This window comes from Anomaloglossus baeobatrachus, chromosome 9 (assembly GCF_048569485.1).
Source record: "Anomaloglossus baeobatrachus isolate aAnoBae1 chromosome 9, aAnoBae1.hap1, whole genome shotgun sequence".
NCBI lineage: Eukaryota > Metazoa > Chordata > Amphibia > Anura > Aromobatidae > Anomaloglossus > Anomaloglossus baeobatrachus.
In genome coordinates, this window is record NC_134361.1 from 231,927,701 (window position 1) to 231,945,173 (window position 17,473).

Consider the following 17,473-nt stretch of genomic DNA (forward strand, 5'->3'; position numbering starts at 1 on the left):
TGTTTTGGGTGGCGGGTGAAAGGGAAGAAGGAGATGATGTTGATTGGTTTCTTGCAACGTTTAAGTGATGTGCCTCCCTTATGGGACGAAAAGTTTTAAAATGTCTTTTTCAATGTTTATGTTTGTTACCCTTTTCTAATTTCAGTAGCAGAAAAAATAAACGTCAGTGGCCGGACAGCCCGAGGACGGGCTGTATTCAACATAGGGGGAGTGTGACGCCCTGGCAATCAGGCATTGTATGGCGGTAGTAGTCAGGCACTGTATGGTGGTAGTAATCAGGCATTGTATGGCGGTGGTAGTCAGGCACTGTATGGCGGTAGTAATCAGGCATTTTATGGCGGTAGTAATCAGGCACTGTATGGCGGTGGTAATCAGGCACTGTATGGCGGTAGGGCGGTAGTAATCAGGCATTTTATGGCGGTAGTAATCAGGCACTGTATGGTGGTAGGAATTAGGCACTGTATGGCGGTAGGGCGGTAGTAATCAGGCACTGTATGGTGGTGGTAATCAGGCACTGTATGGTGGTGGTAATCAGGCACTGTATGGCGGTGGTAATCAGGCACTGTATGGCGGTAGTAATCAGGCACTGTATGGTGGTAGTAATCAGGCACTGTATGGAGGTAGTAATCAGGCACTGTATGGAGGTAGTAATTAGGCACTGTATGGAGGTAGTAATCAGGCACTGTATGGAGGTAGTAATCAGGCACTGTATGGAGGTAGTAATCAGGCACTGTATGGCGGTAGTAATTAGGCACTGTATGGAGGTAGTAATCAGGCACTGTATGGAGGTAGTAATTAGGCACTGTATGGCGGTAGTAATTAGGCACTGTATGGAGGTAGTAATCAGGCACTGTATGGAGGTAGTAATCAGGCACTGTATGGAGGTAGTAATCAGGCACTGTATGGTGGTAGTAATTAGGCACTGTATGGCGGTAGTAATCAGGCACTGTATGGCGGTAGTAATCAGGCACTTTATGGAGGTAGTAATCAGGCACTGTATGGTGGTAGTAATCAGGCATTGTATGGTGGTAGTAATCAGGCACTGTATGGCGGTAGTAATTAGGCACTGTATGGAGGTAGTAATCAGGCACTGTATGGTGGTAGTAATCAGGCACTGTATGGTGGTAGTAATTAGGCACTGTATGGCGGTAGTAATCAGGCACTGTATGGTGGTGGTAATCAGGCACTGTATGGCGGTGGTAATCAGGCACTGTATGGTGGTAGTAATTAGGCACTGTATGGAGGTAGTAATCAGGCACTGTATGGTGGTAGTAATCAGGCACTGTATGGTGGTAGTAATCAGGCACTGTATGGTGGTAGTAATTAGGCACTGTATGGTGGTAGTAATCAGGCACTGTATGGTGGTAGTAATCAGGCATTGTATGGTGGTAGTAATCAGGCACTGTATGGTGGTAGTAATCAGGCACTGTATGGTGGTAGTAATCAGGCACTGTATGGTGGTAGTAATCAGGCATTGTATGGTGGTAGTAATTAGGCACTGTATGGAGGTAGTAATCAGGCACTGTATGGTGGTAGTAATTAGGCACTGTATGGCGGTAGTAATCAGGCATTGTATGGTGGTAGTAATTAGGCACTGTATGGAGGTAGTAATCAGGCACTGTATGGTGGTAGTAATCAGGCACTGTATGGTGGTAGTAATCAGGCACTGTATGGAGGTAGTAATTAGGCACTGTATGGAGGTAGTAATCAGGCACTGTATGGTGGTAGTAATTAGGCACTGTATGGAGGTAGTAATCAGGCACTGTATGGTGGTAGTAATTAGGCACTGTATGGCGGTAGTAATTAGGCACTGTATGGTGGTAGTAATTAGGCACTGTATGGCGGTAGGGCGGTAGTAATCAGGCATTGTATGGAGGTAGTAATCAGGCACTGTATGGCGGTAGTAATCAGGCACTGTATGGCGGTAGTAATTAGGCACTGTATGGCGGTAGTAATTAGGCACTGTATGGCGGTAGTAATCAGGCACTGTATGGTGGTAGGAATTAGGCACTGTATGGCGGTAGGGCGGTAGTAATCAGGCATTGTATGGAGGTAGTAATCAGGCACTGTATGGTGGTAGTAATCAGGCACTGTATGGTGGTAGTAATCAGGCACTGTATGGTGGTAGTAATCAGGCATTGTATGGCGGTAGTAATCAGGCACTGTATGGTGGTAGTAATCAGGCACTGTATGGCGGTAGTAATCAGGCATTGTATGGTGGTAGTAATCAGGCATTGTATGGAGGTAGTAATCAGGCATTGTATGGTGGTAGTAATCAGGCATTGTATGGTGGTAGTAAATAGGCACTGTATGGAGGTAGTAATCAGGCACTGTATGGTGGTAGTAATCAGGCACTGTATGGTGGTAGTAATCAGGCACTGTATGGTGGTAGTAATCAGGCACTGTATGGTGGTAGTAATCAGGCATTGTATGGCGGTAGTAATCAGGCACTGTATGGTGGTAGTAATCAGGCACTGTATGGCGGTAGTAATCAGGCACTGTATGGTGGTAGTAATCAGGCACTGTATGGTGGTAGTAATCAGGCACTGTATGGCGGTAGTAATCAGGCATTGTATGGTGGTAGTAATTAGGCACTGTATGGTGGTAGTAATCAGGCACTGTATGGTGGTAGTAATCAGGCACTGTATGGTGGTAGTAATCAGGCACTGTATGGCGGTAGTAAGTAGGCACTGTATGGTGGTAGTAATCAGGCACTGTATGGTGGTAGTAATCAGGCACTGTATGGCGGTAGTAATCAGGCATTGTATGGTGGTAGTAATTAGGCACTGTATGGAGGTAGTAATCAGGCACTGTATGGTGGTAGTAATTAGGCACTGTATGGAGGTAGTAATCAGGCACTGTATGGTGGTAGTAATTAGGCACTGTATGGCGGTAGTAATTAGGCACTGTATGGTGGTAGTAATTAGGCACTGTATGGAGGTAGTAATCAGGCACTGTATGGTGGTAGTAATTAGGCACTGTATGGAGGTAGTAATCAGGCACTGTATGGTGGTAGTAATTAGGCACTGTATGGAGGTAGTAATCAGGCACTGTATGGTGGTAGTAATCAGGCACTGTATGGCGGTAGTAATCAGGCATTGTATGGTGGTAGTAATTAGGCACTGTATGGAGGTAGTAATCAGGCATTGTATGGAGGTAGTAATCAGGCACTGTATTGGATGGTTACTTGTATCTAATACTATCGTATTATTTGGATACTATGATGCACCTTGAAGGAGGCCATCAATAGACGTCTCCACATATGGCATCATCTAAGCAAAAGGCCAAACGACATTGTTGTCGAGGTGGAGTGTAATAAATTATAACTCTCGCTTATATTACACGCTGGCCACTTTCTCTGTTTTTAGCTTCTGTGATCTTTAATTTAAACATTAGTTTTTAGTGTCTTCCTTAGAAACATCTTCGGAACGTAGAGTGACCTTACATTTATTAAGGTTTGTCCTGCAAAACTGCACCTTACATTATTTTTGTCATTTTTTATTTATCAGTTATATTATTTTATCTTATTTTTTAAACCCAAATTATATCTGTAAATCAGCAGATTGACCCCCCCCCCCCCACAAGATCATTACATTTTGTTTCCACAACTTATTGTGCTTTATATTACTTTCTACAACTTTTTCTTCGTCTACTAAACTTTTTTCAATATGGTTTTTGCAGCTCCAGGTGGAGTCACTTTCACGTGGCCAAAATGTAGGGGTTCAGGTCTGGACTTACGGAGGTTCTAGTACACGAAACCTAGGGTCCGGTATGAAAATCCAGAAATATGACATTGGAAGAGCTCTGAAGGTAAACTGACCATAAAACCCAATTGATGGACTTTGAGATCATGAAGATCCACCAAGGCTTGACGAGAAGATGACCAAGATTTCTATCCATTTCTGAAGTCCTCAAGAGCTTCAATAACCTCATTCAGCTTTAGTGGCGTCATCCGGAGGGTACATACAGCCGGTGAGATAAATATTGACCACGTCCCCAATTTTCTAAGTAAACATATTTCAAAAGGAATTTCTAGACTAGTGACATTTCCAGTGAGGACTTTTGGGGCCATAATCCGGGAGTGGAAAAACATAATTTTAGCACATACCGACCACTACCAGGTGCTTCTCGTAAGATTTCAGACAGAGGAGTGGAAAACGTTTTCAGAAGAGTTGTCCACGAGCCAAGGACCAACTGTGGGGAGCAACAGAAGACCTAGAATCAGCAGGTACAATTGTTTCTAAGAAAACAATAATGAATCCAGTGCTCCGCTGTCCAGCAGAGCCGATGTTCTATATTATGCTGCAGGTCACAGGTTGCTTCTCAGCCTTCAGATCCTGCACATGTCCGGGGAGGGGCCTGTGTTCAGGCGCCTCGTTCCGGGTGAGTGCTCGGCTTCATTAGAGAGCAACTTCACCCTATACGCTGCCAGGCGTAGTTCCTGCTCTACAGTGAGTTCTCTGGCTCCCGTGAGTTTTGTTGTTCTGATCTTGCCTCGCTACCCAAGACTTTTGTTACCCTTCTCGGCTTCTGACCTCCAGCTTGTATCCTGACCTCGGCTCTGCTCGCTCCCTGTGTACCTTATTTGAATTCCTGGCTTCTGACCTCTGGCTTGTACCCTGACCCCAGCTCTGTTTGCTCCCTGTGTACCTTATCTGACTTCCTGGCTTCTGATCACCGGCGTCTTTGACTTCCCTATTTCTAGTAGCTTCTAGTGACACCTAGTGGCATATCGTCACACTGACCCTCCATGGCCTGTATGCACGCTCACCAGGCAAGACTTCATTACTGAAGAAAAAGCAGGTTAACGTTTGCTCAACCACATTTAGACAAGCCTGTGAAATACTGGGAGAATATAGTTGGGTCAGAGGAGACCATAATTGAACTTTTTGGAGGCCATAACACACATCATGTTTGGAGGTCAAAAGGCAAATCACACCCAAAACACCAAACGGTGGAGCTGGAAACATCATGGTGTGGGGCTGTTTTTCAGACTATAGCATTGGCAAGCTCCATATATATTTGATGGAAGTATGAATGGACAAATGTACTGAGACATCCTTGATTAATATCTGCTGCCGTCTACCAGGATGTTGAAGATAAAATGAGATTGGACATTTCAGCAAGACAATGATCCCAAACACACAGCCAAGGAGAAAGAAAATAAATCTGCTGGAATGGCCAAGCCGATCACGAGACCTGAATCCAATAGAAAATGTATGGAAGGAACTAAATAAAGCTCAGAATCCATTGAATGAGGTGGAACCTGCAGGTTGTGAAGAGTGTTTGTGTGGAAGAGTGGGCCAAAATCCCACCTGAGCAAAATCACACCTGTGTAATTTCTTATTATTACACATAACTTCATTTGTCGACATCTATGGTTTGATTTCTTTGCCTGTGGGGGTTGAATGGGTTGTTACCATCATCTGGTGAGAAATTCATGTCAATAGCACTCTTAGAAAGATATTTACTTAGAAAATTGGTGATGTGTTGAATATTTATTTCACCAGCTGTATGTCCGTCACTGGATGGTTCATGAGGTCTCCACGAAAAGGTATAGCTTCTCAACATATGTACCGTTCATCATCATTTGGTCTATATACCCAGTGGTCCGCTCCCCATCACATCTACGTGGTACCTTGGTATTGGGTCTTCATAACAGGACTAGAATAAGTCTATAAGTTCTCAATGGAAGAATAGTTTGATGGCCATGGAAGACAGAGAGAAGTTGTAATGTTCCACCAGCCATTATGTGTCACGATCGTCTCCCTGCATGTTATGACCAGTGACAGCCTTTGGTCTGGAACCTCTCATATGACTCTCTTCATTAAAATGGGTTTCATTTCTCGTGGCACTGAAGTGGTTAAGTGCCAGTTTTGCTATTGCAGCTTTTCCAAAGTAGTTCCTTGCTGAGTGATCAGCTGCACTCACTAAGTAGTCACGCCCTTCAGCTTTAAATAGTGGTGCATCTCAGCATTCCCGGCTGAAGATACAAAGTCATTTGTGTCCTGGCCGCCTTTGTGGAAGGTTCTGCAAGTCAACTTCCTGTGCTCAGGCTATATTCTTTTGTTTGTACATTTTCTCCGTTTGTCTTTACTTCCCTGGTGTGTGGTTAGTGCAGCCGTGAGGTTTAGTGAACCCCACCTGCCCCTTATTAGTCAGGGTTACTATAGGAGTTTCCGAGGGTCCCAGGTTCCTGTTCAGTGACAGTTGTGGAGACTGTATAGGGACTAGTGAGGACAGAAGGGACAGCTGCAGGTGAGGTTAGGAGGTGCCCACCTACCCCTCTCACTAGTTCCAGGGACTCCCGTTGTTTTTGTATCCCCGGTGCCCCCTTTTTCTTGTGTTTTTTTTGTTGGCCTTAATGCACCTCGCCATGCTTGCTACACACGGCAAGGGTGACATTATGAAATCTCATAGGTTGAAAGGTTGAAATTGGTGGATGTATGTCTTTTCAACTTTTGTCACTATCCTTCCTCCAATAAGATAAATTAAAACCAGTAGATAATCCATAGTGATAATGACAGCAAAGATCTTAGACTTATGATTCGATGGCCAGTGAAGGTCAGTGGCTGCATCTAACTTGACTCAAGGAGATCCATGACCTGAGCTTGGACATTTCCACCCTTCCCTTCGATGGCCAGTGAAGGTCAGTGACTACATCTAACTTGACACAAGGAGATCCATGATCTGAGCTTGGACATTTCCTCCCTTCCCTTCGATGGCCAGTGAAGGTCAGTGGCCGCATCTAACTTGACTCAAGGAGATCCATGATCTGAGCTTGGACATTTCCACCCTTCCCTTCGATGGCCAGTGAAGGTCAGTGGCTACATCTAATTTGACTAAAGGAGATCCATGATCTGAGCTTGAACATTTCCACCCTTCCTTTCGATGGTCAGTAAAGGTTAGTGGCTGCATCTAACTTGACTCAAGGAGATCCATGATCTGAGCTTGGACATTTCCACCCTTCCCTTCGATGGCCAGTAAAGGTTAGTGGCTGCATCTAACTTGACTCAAGGACATCCATGACCTGAGCTTGGACATTTCCACTCTTCCCTTCGATGGCCAGTGAAGGTCAGTGGCTGCATCTAACTTGACACAAGGAGATCCATGATCTGAGCTTGGACATTTCCACCCTTCCCTTCGATGGCCAGTGAAGGTCAGTGACTACATCTAACTTGACACAAGGAGATCCATGATCTGAGCTTGGACATTTCCTCCCTTCCCTTCGATGGCCAGTGAAGGTCAGTGGCTGCATCTAACTTGACTCAAGGAGATCCATGATCTGAGCTTGGACATTTCCACCCTTCCCTTCGATGGCCAGTGAAGGTCAGTGGCTACATCTAACTTGACTAAAGGAGATCCATGATCTGAGCTTGAACATTTCCACCCTTCCTTTCGATGGCCAGTAAAGGTTAGTGGCTGCATCTAACTTGACTCAAGGAGATCCATGACCTGAGCTTGGACATTTCCACTCTTCCCTTCGATGGCCAGTGAAGGTCAGTGGCTGCATCTAACTTGACTCAAGGAGATCCATGATCTGAGCTTGGACATTTCCACCCTTCCTTTCGATGGCCAGTAAAGGTTAGTGGCTGCATCTAACTTGACTCAAGGAGATTCATGACCTGAGCTTGGACATTTCCACTCTTCCCTTCGATGGCCAGTGAAGGTCAGTGGCTGCATCTAAGTTGACTCAAGGAGTTCCATGATCTGAGCTTGGACATTTCCACTGTACCCTCTACTACATAACACCTTTGTATTGAACCAGTGCTATCAGTATGTACTATCTACATATTGTAGAAGCCTCTTTAGTTGGAATCTTATCTGTCGATATTTTCCGAGCTATCGGCTTAGAAGAGCAGGCAAAGACCTTCACAAGGTGACATAGGAAGTGTACATGTGGCTAAAAATACCAACGGAAAAAGTGGATCTCTCTCTCGTCATCTAGCAATATAATTCTCCAAGCAGTAATGCTATGTATAATCGGTATGTTTCGAGGATCCCCATAGGGTAACACTTACAGTATGGAGAAATTATGCACATGCATGCTATTAACACAGTGTCCTGTATTTTATTTCAGTCCTAAAGGACACGTAGGATATTTTCTGCAAAAATTGTGTAAGGAAGGAAAAATAACTGGGAGGATGGAAACAAAGGCAGCTAAAGATTGTTCAGTGCTCCTGGGATACAGATCTTAATGTCAGGACTGGATCAATATTAACCATTTTTTTCTTTAGGCTTGTGCCACACATGTTTAGTATCTCAGGTGGCTTCAGAAGAGGCTTCAAAAATCAGAATTTGGATTCCTTCCTTAGGCTTTCTCATTTTACTACTTTTCAAGAACAATCAGAATCTTTTTTTTGTATTCTAACCTACGTGGAAGAAAAAGGTGGCATGACTCTTAAGGGGGCTTTACACGCTGTGATATCGGTAACGATATATCGTTGGGTCACGTCGTTAGTGATGCACATCCGGCGCCGTTACCGACATCGCAGCGTGTAACACAAATGAGCGAGATCAACGAGCACAAAAACATGAAAAATCGTTGCTCGTTGACACGTCGCTCATTCCCTTAATATCGCTGCTGCCGGTACGATGTTGTTCGTCGGTCCTGCGGCACCACACATCGCTATGTGTGACCCCGCAGGAACGACGAACATCTCCTTACCTGCGTCCACCGGCAATGCGGAAGGAAGGAGGTGGGTGGGATGTTACGTCCCGGTCATCTCCGCCCCTCCGCTTCTATTGGTCGGCCTCTTAGTGACGTCACGGTCACGTCACGCACCTCCCCCTTGAGGGAGGGATTGTTCGGCGGTCACAGCGACATCGCTGCACAGGTATGTGCGTATGACGCTGCCGTAGCGATAATGTTCACTACGGCAGCGATCACCACATATCGTTACAACGACGGGGGCGGGTGCAATCGCATGCGACATCGCTAGCAATCGCTAGCGATATTGCAGCGTGTGAAGCCCGCTTTAGGCTAGTCATTTTTAGGTTTGTGGTAGAAGAAGCCCTCCATTGGTTGAGTCAATCAGGTTAATATCTCAGCAGGATCCAAAAGTATCTCCAAGGTCTACCTTGGTGGTACATACACTCTTGCATAAAAGATGATATTACCTACCAGGGTATCTCTATGTTAGGCTAGTCCTTAAAATAGTTTCCATTTTAGTCAATTCCTTTTCCAAAAAGAGGTAGCGGAAGCGTGACAGATGGAAAGTGGGTTGGCTTATAGTATGGGCCTCTTGGGGTGCCAGTTATGAATAGGGTTCGAGTAAGAGAAGGTGTGGCCATGGTGTCAAGGCCAGTCAAGGAACAATGAGGTAACCTTGTGAGGTCCGTTGGGGCCCAGAAGTGGACGAAGGCGTACAGAAAGGGGTGAACAGAGACACAGGCCCGGCATCTTGAGGACGAGAGTCAAGATAGTGGGGGACAGGTCGAGAAAGAGTACCCTAGAAAAAGTAGAATCAGGAGTGAGACCATGTCTGCCATAATGGTGAATATATTGACCAAGTTTGGTTGTCAAGTAAACTCTGTTGTTGCATGGGTTATTATTTAATCTACGACGAGGACCTGTGCCGCCCCCGCGTCAGCAGTCGGGCTGCTCGGATCCGGATCCGCGGTGGCTCTAGGGGTCTCCGGACCCGGGGGTCGGGGTCGCGCGGCCACTCGGATAAAAAGGGAAGTATTTACATGGGATGGGATGGTTAAAGTTTGTGACGCCACCCGTGGTGTGTGGTAAGATGGAGTACCACCGCTGCGATTGGGCGTACCCGGTGGCGATGGTGTGAGCAGCTTGGTGGTTAACCCCTCCACGGGTAGGGGGGATGCCCCGGGACTCGGTGATGCTGACGGGGAGGTGCCGTTGGGACGGTAAGGGGTAATTGCGTGCTCACTCAGTCCAATAACGCTGACACTAACAACTGTAGTAAACCAAAGTTCTGGACACCGCTTCCGCTGAGGGGGAGCACACCTGGATCCCGTGCCCGTTGGTGTTGCGTGTTAGTCTGTGACCTTTGCCGTGGCACCTAGTCTTCTGCTTGGTCCCTTTAGTGTAAAACTAATCGGGTCCCGCTCACCAGTATGGCTAACTGGGTGAGCTTGCTCTCAGGATTCACGCTTGGGATTCTCTGGACCGTGTAGTGAAAAAGTCCTATCCCCCTCGTTGCGCTAGTACCCCGATTTTGGAGCAGGTGGAGAACGGATCTTGAAGGCTCCGTCCTCGTCGGGTAAATTGCCAGAACGCCTGAAGCTTCTTCCTGACCTAGGGTCCACGTATCCTGTCGTGCCCTGGCCCCTGTCCGGTGATAGCACAAGGCCACCGGCTGTCCTCCTCAACAGTCCGTGGCCCTTGTCACGATCCCCTGCGACCGGGGTCCAGCTCTTATTAGGCCCAGACCAACGTCTGCCACCTAGTAGTCTCAAGGAGCCCAGCTCCTGACCTCTCCTCTCGAGAGTCATTGCACAACTCACTTGTGACCTCTCCTTTTGAGAGTCACCACTCAACTGACTGTCTCCTGATACTCCTGACCTCCCCCTAACCAACCCCCCAAGTGGGCGACCCTATTCCACTCAGGTCGGCCACTGGTGTGTCTGGTGGGTATGGTGCAGAGTGTTCCTAGGATTTTGATTAGCTTGTTCTTGGCAACATCAAAAATCAGGGACCCGTAACCAAGAAGGAGGTGGATACTGTGCAGAAGGGCAGATTGCACAATACCCTGTGATGACCTGATAGGCCAGGGCGTCACAGACCGGTAGGGGGGTGATGGACACTAGAGTGAATAAACCAGTAAGTATCGTGACCTACCCAAAGTCACACCCGTACACGGAGTCACCTTGGCAAAGGAACATGTCGCCTGTACGGCCTGGCGCCTGTGTCCTCCTTCACAGTTCTCAATGAAATTATTAGGAACCTCATGGATGAGTTGTGTTCCTCGGTATAACATGTTCTTTGTAGCTACTGTCTAATAGATGACCGTAAGGTATATATTATTGGTGCAACCTGTGTGGCCACACAATGGGTAAGGAGGCCCATTTCTACCTCCAATGCAAGCTTTTTGACTGTAAAGGACCCCTATATTGTTCTTGCACAGGGCCCCTTTTCGATCGGTATCTGCCAGGGCATGAGCGTGTTTAGTAATTATGCAAATAGCCTCTTCGGAAGGAAGAGGACTTGATCCCTGGTGCCACCTATTTGATGAAGCAATCCTAAAAGTTAATATTGACCCTTTAACGAACCTTGCCACATGACTTAGGAGCAGGGCATATCAAAGTATTGTAGTTCGCCTGCGCAGGACCTCAATGCCGACTAGTGTGGATGACGTAGGACGCGTCACGCAGCCAGGCTTCAGAAGAAGGAGGACAAAGATGGCCGAAAGAGGAGGCTCCACACCGGGAGAATGGAGACACCCATCCGACCCGTCTGCACCTCACCGCCACTTAGGTGAGTATTATAAAGTGATTTTTACGTTCTACACAGTGGCCTGGGCTCTTATATACACCATGTTAGAATGCTGTATATAAGAGCCCACTGGTGGTTGCCACAGCTTATAGTCACCAAACTTGGTGACAGGTTCCCTTTAAAGACACAAAGGGAAGTGCTGATGATTAAGAGCTGAAAAGGTTAGGATATTGGCAGGGTCCTAAAGAGAAAGGGATAAACCCTAAGCAGGGAAAATGGGAAAGTCAGAGAGCAGCTTGTGTAGCCAAACACTGCGACCTTTTACAGCCGGAAACTACAGGACTGTCTGTCAAGCGTGACAACTCCCCAACCTATGGCTTGGGAGCCACATGTGGCTCATGAGCCCATGATGTGTGGCTCGCGGCTGTCTGCCAGCTCGGTGCATTAGTGCCAGGACTAGCAAACAGCCATGAAGAACAGATCTCCAGTTAGTGACTCTTGTGAGTAGCCCCACACAGAAGAGCAGAACTGACTGGGTAAGGTAGGATCCTCTGGATCTTGGTGTACTGCCTTGGTGTGATTTCTCTAGGAAAGTGTTGGCTGTCCTATCATAATGGGGTGCTCTGGGTGCCTGCGGGATCTGAATGTTGCTCCTTACCGTCTTTAAGACCAGAATATGGCTCTTGACCTTTTCTGGGAGCTGAATGTGGCTCACAAGGTCAGAATGTTGGGGACCTCTATTACATACAATAAGAAGGTATTTACATTTTGTTCTCTAAGACCAACCACTTTTATAACGAGGTGACAATTGCGTTTAGACCTTAGGAAAGTGGCATGTTAACCCCTAAAGGGACTTGAAATACTAGTCACCCACTTTTCTTAGGGGCATAAAAATATAGAGATGGTGGACGTTCTCCCAACTTCACCGACAAGGACGACCCAAGAACTGTTCCAATTGTTTTCCAGGTGAGATACTATAAACCATATTGTGAATATCTTCAACTCATCTCAATCCTACACTACACGAAGAAGACAAAGAAGGACCATACATAAATCTGCCATGTTCCACACAAAGGAGCTCTCCAGACAAATGAGGTTCAGGAGCACACATTGACTTAGGGAAGCACCAAGTGATGGACAGGAAGGGATTCGGTGCACCAGGCCCGATTTCACTCCAGGGAAGGAGATGACCTTTGACAGCACAGGGGAAGCCCGACCTGTCAAGACAGCCATCAGCTTACATTCCCCCTCCCAGAACTAAGACATGTTTCCTATAGAGGTTGTCAATCAGCGAGATCCCCTCCCGAAATGAATGAAAGGAGATACAGAGTGCTGGATGCATGAAGCATGGGCAGAAATTGGGTTTTTCAAAATAAAAGTGGGCAGATCAATTGGCTATTGCTCATAATCGTCTCCTATATTTATTACTGGCTGGAAAATCTGGGTGACAACTATCATATCTGTCATTATATTGCCCAAGATGAGGTTGTCAGACAACTATATAACTATATACTATGAAACGTTCCCACCTTGATGCATCACTTGGGCAATGGTTCAATCAGGACTGTAGAAAACCCAAGTGACAACCCTTGCACCTAAAATGATTTCCCGAAAAATGCAGTTGCCAGACAGGAAAAGCTGAGTGACAAATAATATACTTGCCATGATTTTAGCAAACCCAGGTAGCAGACAATAGACAGTACAGACCAAAAGTTTGGACACACCTTCTCATCTCTAGAACACCTGTTAAGAGGAGACTTTGTGCAGCAGGCCTTCATGGTAAAATAGCTGCTAGGAAACCCCTGCTAAGGACAGGCAACAAGCAGAAGAGAACACAAGGAATGGACATTAGACCAGTGGAAATCTGTGCTTTGCTCTGATGAGTCCAAATTTGAGATCTTTGGATCCCAACCACCATGTCTTTGTAGAAAAGGTGAACGGATGGACTCTACATGGCTGATACCCACCGTGAAGCATGGAGGAGGAGGTGTGATGGTGTGGGGGGCTGTGCTGGTTCCCACCGTGAAGCATGGAGGAGGGGGTGTGATGGTGTGGGGGCGCTTTGCTGGTTCCCACTGTGAAGCATGGAGGAGGAGGTGTGATGGTGTGGGGGGGCTTTGCTGGTTCCCACCGTGAAGCATGGAGGAGGGGGTGTGATGGTGTGGGGGGGGGCTTTGCTGGTTCCCACCGTGAAGCATGGAGGAGGAGGTGTGATGGTGTGGGGGGCTTTGCTGGTGACACTGTTGGGGATTTATTCAAAATTGAAGGCATACAGAACCAGCATGCCTACCACAGCATCTTGCAGCGGCGTGCTATTCCATCCGGTTTGCGTTTAGTTTGACCATTATTTATTTTTCATCAGGACATTGACCCCAAACACCCCTCCAGACTGTATAAGGGCTATATGACTAAGCAGGAGAGTGATGGGGTGCTACACCAGATGACCTGGCCTCCACAGTCACCAGACCTGAACCCAATCGAGATGGTTTGGGTAAGCTAGACCGCAGAGTGAAGGCAAAAGGGCCAACAAGTGCTAAGCATCTCTGGGAACTCCTTCAAGACTGTTGGAAAACCATTTCCGGTGACTACTTCTTGAGCTCATCAAGAGAATGCCAAGAGTGTGCAAAGCAGTAATCAAAGCACAAGGCGGCGACTGTGAAGAACCTAGAATATAAGACAGATTTTCTGTTGTTTCAACTTTAACTATTTTATTCCACATGTTTTAATTCATAGTTTTGATGCCTTCAATTTGAATCTACAATTTTTAGAGTCTTGAAAATAAAGAAAACTCTTTGAATGAGAAGGTGTCCAAACTTTTGGTCTGTACTGTACGTGTGATCATTATATAATGACTTACCAGGGGCCCACCGGGGGATCCCCCAGTGGCCCGGTGGGCCAGTCCGACCCTGTACTTATGGAGATCCACAATAGGGTTGCGTGACTAGGAACATGTGAAGGAGAGGATGAGAAAGCTGTCTGACAACCCATACACCTGCATGATATAAGGTAAGAGAAGGTTGTCAGACGCCTGAATGAAGGTTCTATCTTTGATGTGATACATTACAAAGATTGTTGCAATTTTTTTTTACATGATTGAATATTTTTCATTCTAAATAAATGTGGGTGACTAATTTTCTTGCAATATTATCCCAAAAAACAAATTTACAAAGGAATGCAGCTTATATCCTCTTCAAGATTGCATGACTGGGAAACGTTGTTGATCAGGACTCTGAAAAGGTGTATGACAGCCAGGGGCATACATAGAAATCATGGGGACCCATAGCAAAAGTCTGAATGCCCCCCACCCCCGAAAGCCAGTTAAATATATAGGGACAGTCATATGAAAAAGTTTGTGCACCCCTATTAATGTTAACCTTTTTTCCTTATAACAATTTGGGCTTTTGCTATTTCAGTTTCATATATCTAATAACTGATGGACTGAGTAATATTTCTGGATTGAAATGAGGTTTATTGTACTAACAGAAAATGTGCAATCCGCATTTAAACAAAATTTGACCGGTGCAAAAGTATGGGCACCCTTATCAATTTCTTGATTTGAACACTCCTAACTACTTTTTACTGACTTACTAAAGCACTAAATTGGTTTTGTAACCTCATTGAGCTTTGCACTTCATAGGCAGGTGTATCCAATCATGAGAAAAGGTATTTAAGGTGGCCACTTGCAAGTTGTTCTCCTATTTGAATATCCTATGAAGAGCGGCATCATGGGCTCCTCAAAACAACTCTCAAATGATCTGAAAACAAAGATTATTCAGCATAGTTGTTCAGGGGAAGGTACAAAAAGTTGTCTCAGAGATTTAACCTGTCCGTTTCCACTGTGAGGAACATAGTAAGGAAATGGAAGAACACAGGTACAGTTCTTGTTAAGCCCAGAAGTGGCAGGCCAAGAAAAATATCAGAAAGGCAGAGAAGAAGAATGGTGAGAACAGTCAAGGACAATCCACAGACCTCCTCCAAAGACCTGCAGCATCATCTTGCTGCAGATGGTGTCACGGTGCATCAGTCAACAATACAGCGCACGTTGCACAAGGAGAAGCTGTATGGGAGAGTGATGAGAAAGAAGCCGTTTCTGCAAACATGCCACAAACAGAGTCGCCTGATGTATGCAAAAGCACATTTGGACAAGCCAGTTATATTTTGGAAGAAGGTCCTGTGCACTGATGAAACAAAGATTGAGTTGTTTGGTCATACAAAAAGGCGCTATGCATGGAGGCAAAAAACACGGCATTCCAAGAAAAGCACTTGCTACCCACAGTAACATTTGGTGTAGGTTCCATCATGCTTTGGGGCTGTGTGGCCAATGCCGGCACCGGGAGTCTTGTTAAAGTTGAGGATCGCATGGATTCAACTCAGTATCAGCAGATTCTTGACAATAATGTACAAGAATCAGTAACGAAGTTGAAGTTACGCAGGGGATGGATATTTCAGAAAGACAATGATCCAAAACACCGCTCCAGATCTACTCAGGCATTCATGCAGAGGAACAATTACAATGTTCTGGAATGGCCATCCCAGTCCCCAGACCTGAACATCATTGAACATCTGTGGGATGATGTGAAGCGGCTGTCCATGCTCGGCGACCATCAAACCTAACTGAACTGGAATTGTTTTGTAAACAGGAATGGTCAAATCTACCTTCATCCAGGATCCAGGAACTCATTAACAGCTACAGGAAGCGACTAGAGGCTGTGATTTCTGCAAAAGGAGGATCTACAAAATATTAATGTCACTTATGTTGAGGTGCCCATACTTTTGCACCGGTCAAATTTTGTTTAAATGCGGATTGCACATTTTCTGTTAGTACAATAAACCTCATTTCAATCCAGAAATATTACTCAGTCCATCAGTTATTAGATATATGACACTGAAATAGCAAAAACCCAAATTGTTATAAAGAAAAAAGGGTAACATTAATAGGGGTGCCCAAACTTTTTCATATGACTGTATATGGCCACATCCTGGGCCCATTCTGGTATATATGTCCCTGGTATGTATATTCTCAGCCTGGTATATGTCTACATCCCGGTTTGTATGTCCCCATCCTGGTATATATTCACATCCAGGTCCCATGCTGGTATATATATATCCCCATCCTGGTATGTATGTCTCCATCCTGGTATATGTCCACATCCTTGTATGTATGTCCCCATCCTGGTATGTATTTCTCCATCCTGGTATTTTTGTCCCCATCCTGGTATATCTGTTTCCATTCTGTGCCCATCCTGGTATATATCTGTATCCTGAGCCGATCCTGGTATGTAAGTCTCTATCTTCGTATGTATGTCCCCATCCTGATATATGTCAACATTCTGGGTACATCCTGGTATATCTGTCCCCATCCTGGTTTGTATGTCCCCATTTTGCAATATGTCCCCATCCTGCCTGGTATGTATGTCCCCATCCTGGTATATTTGTACTCATCCAGGTATATTTGCACCCTTCCTGGTATATGTCCACATCCTGGGCCCATCCTAGTACGTATGTCTCCATCCTTGTATGTAGGTTCCCATTCTAGGTCCATCCTGGTATATGTCCCCATCCTGGTATATGTCCACATCCCAGGCTCATCCTGGTATATATGTCCACATCATGGTATGTATGTCCCCATCCCGGTATATTTGTCCCTGTCTTGGAATACTTGAACCATTGGTATTTATGGCCCTATCATGCCGCACACCATTAAAAAATTAAACAATTATATTCACATTCCCTCTGCTTCCCTGTGAGCGGTGTCCTCCTCTGATGCCTACAACTGAATTTAGTATGTAAGCGGCACAGTGCATGACGTCTCTGCCATGTGTGTCCACTTACACTGACGTCAGCTGCTGGGATATTTGCTGCTCCCCATGCTCAGGATTATGGGCGTGGGGAGCAGTGAATATTCATCCTCTTTAATAGCAGACAGTGATCGCCCAGCAGCTGCAGTAAACCGGAGGCTGAGTGATCACATGTGCCGCTGGTAAAGAGAATGAATATTCACTGCTCCCCAAGCCCAAAATGTCACCCAACTCTCTCAGTGTTGAAAGGTGGGTGGGATTATGGGAGTGGGGA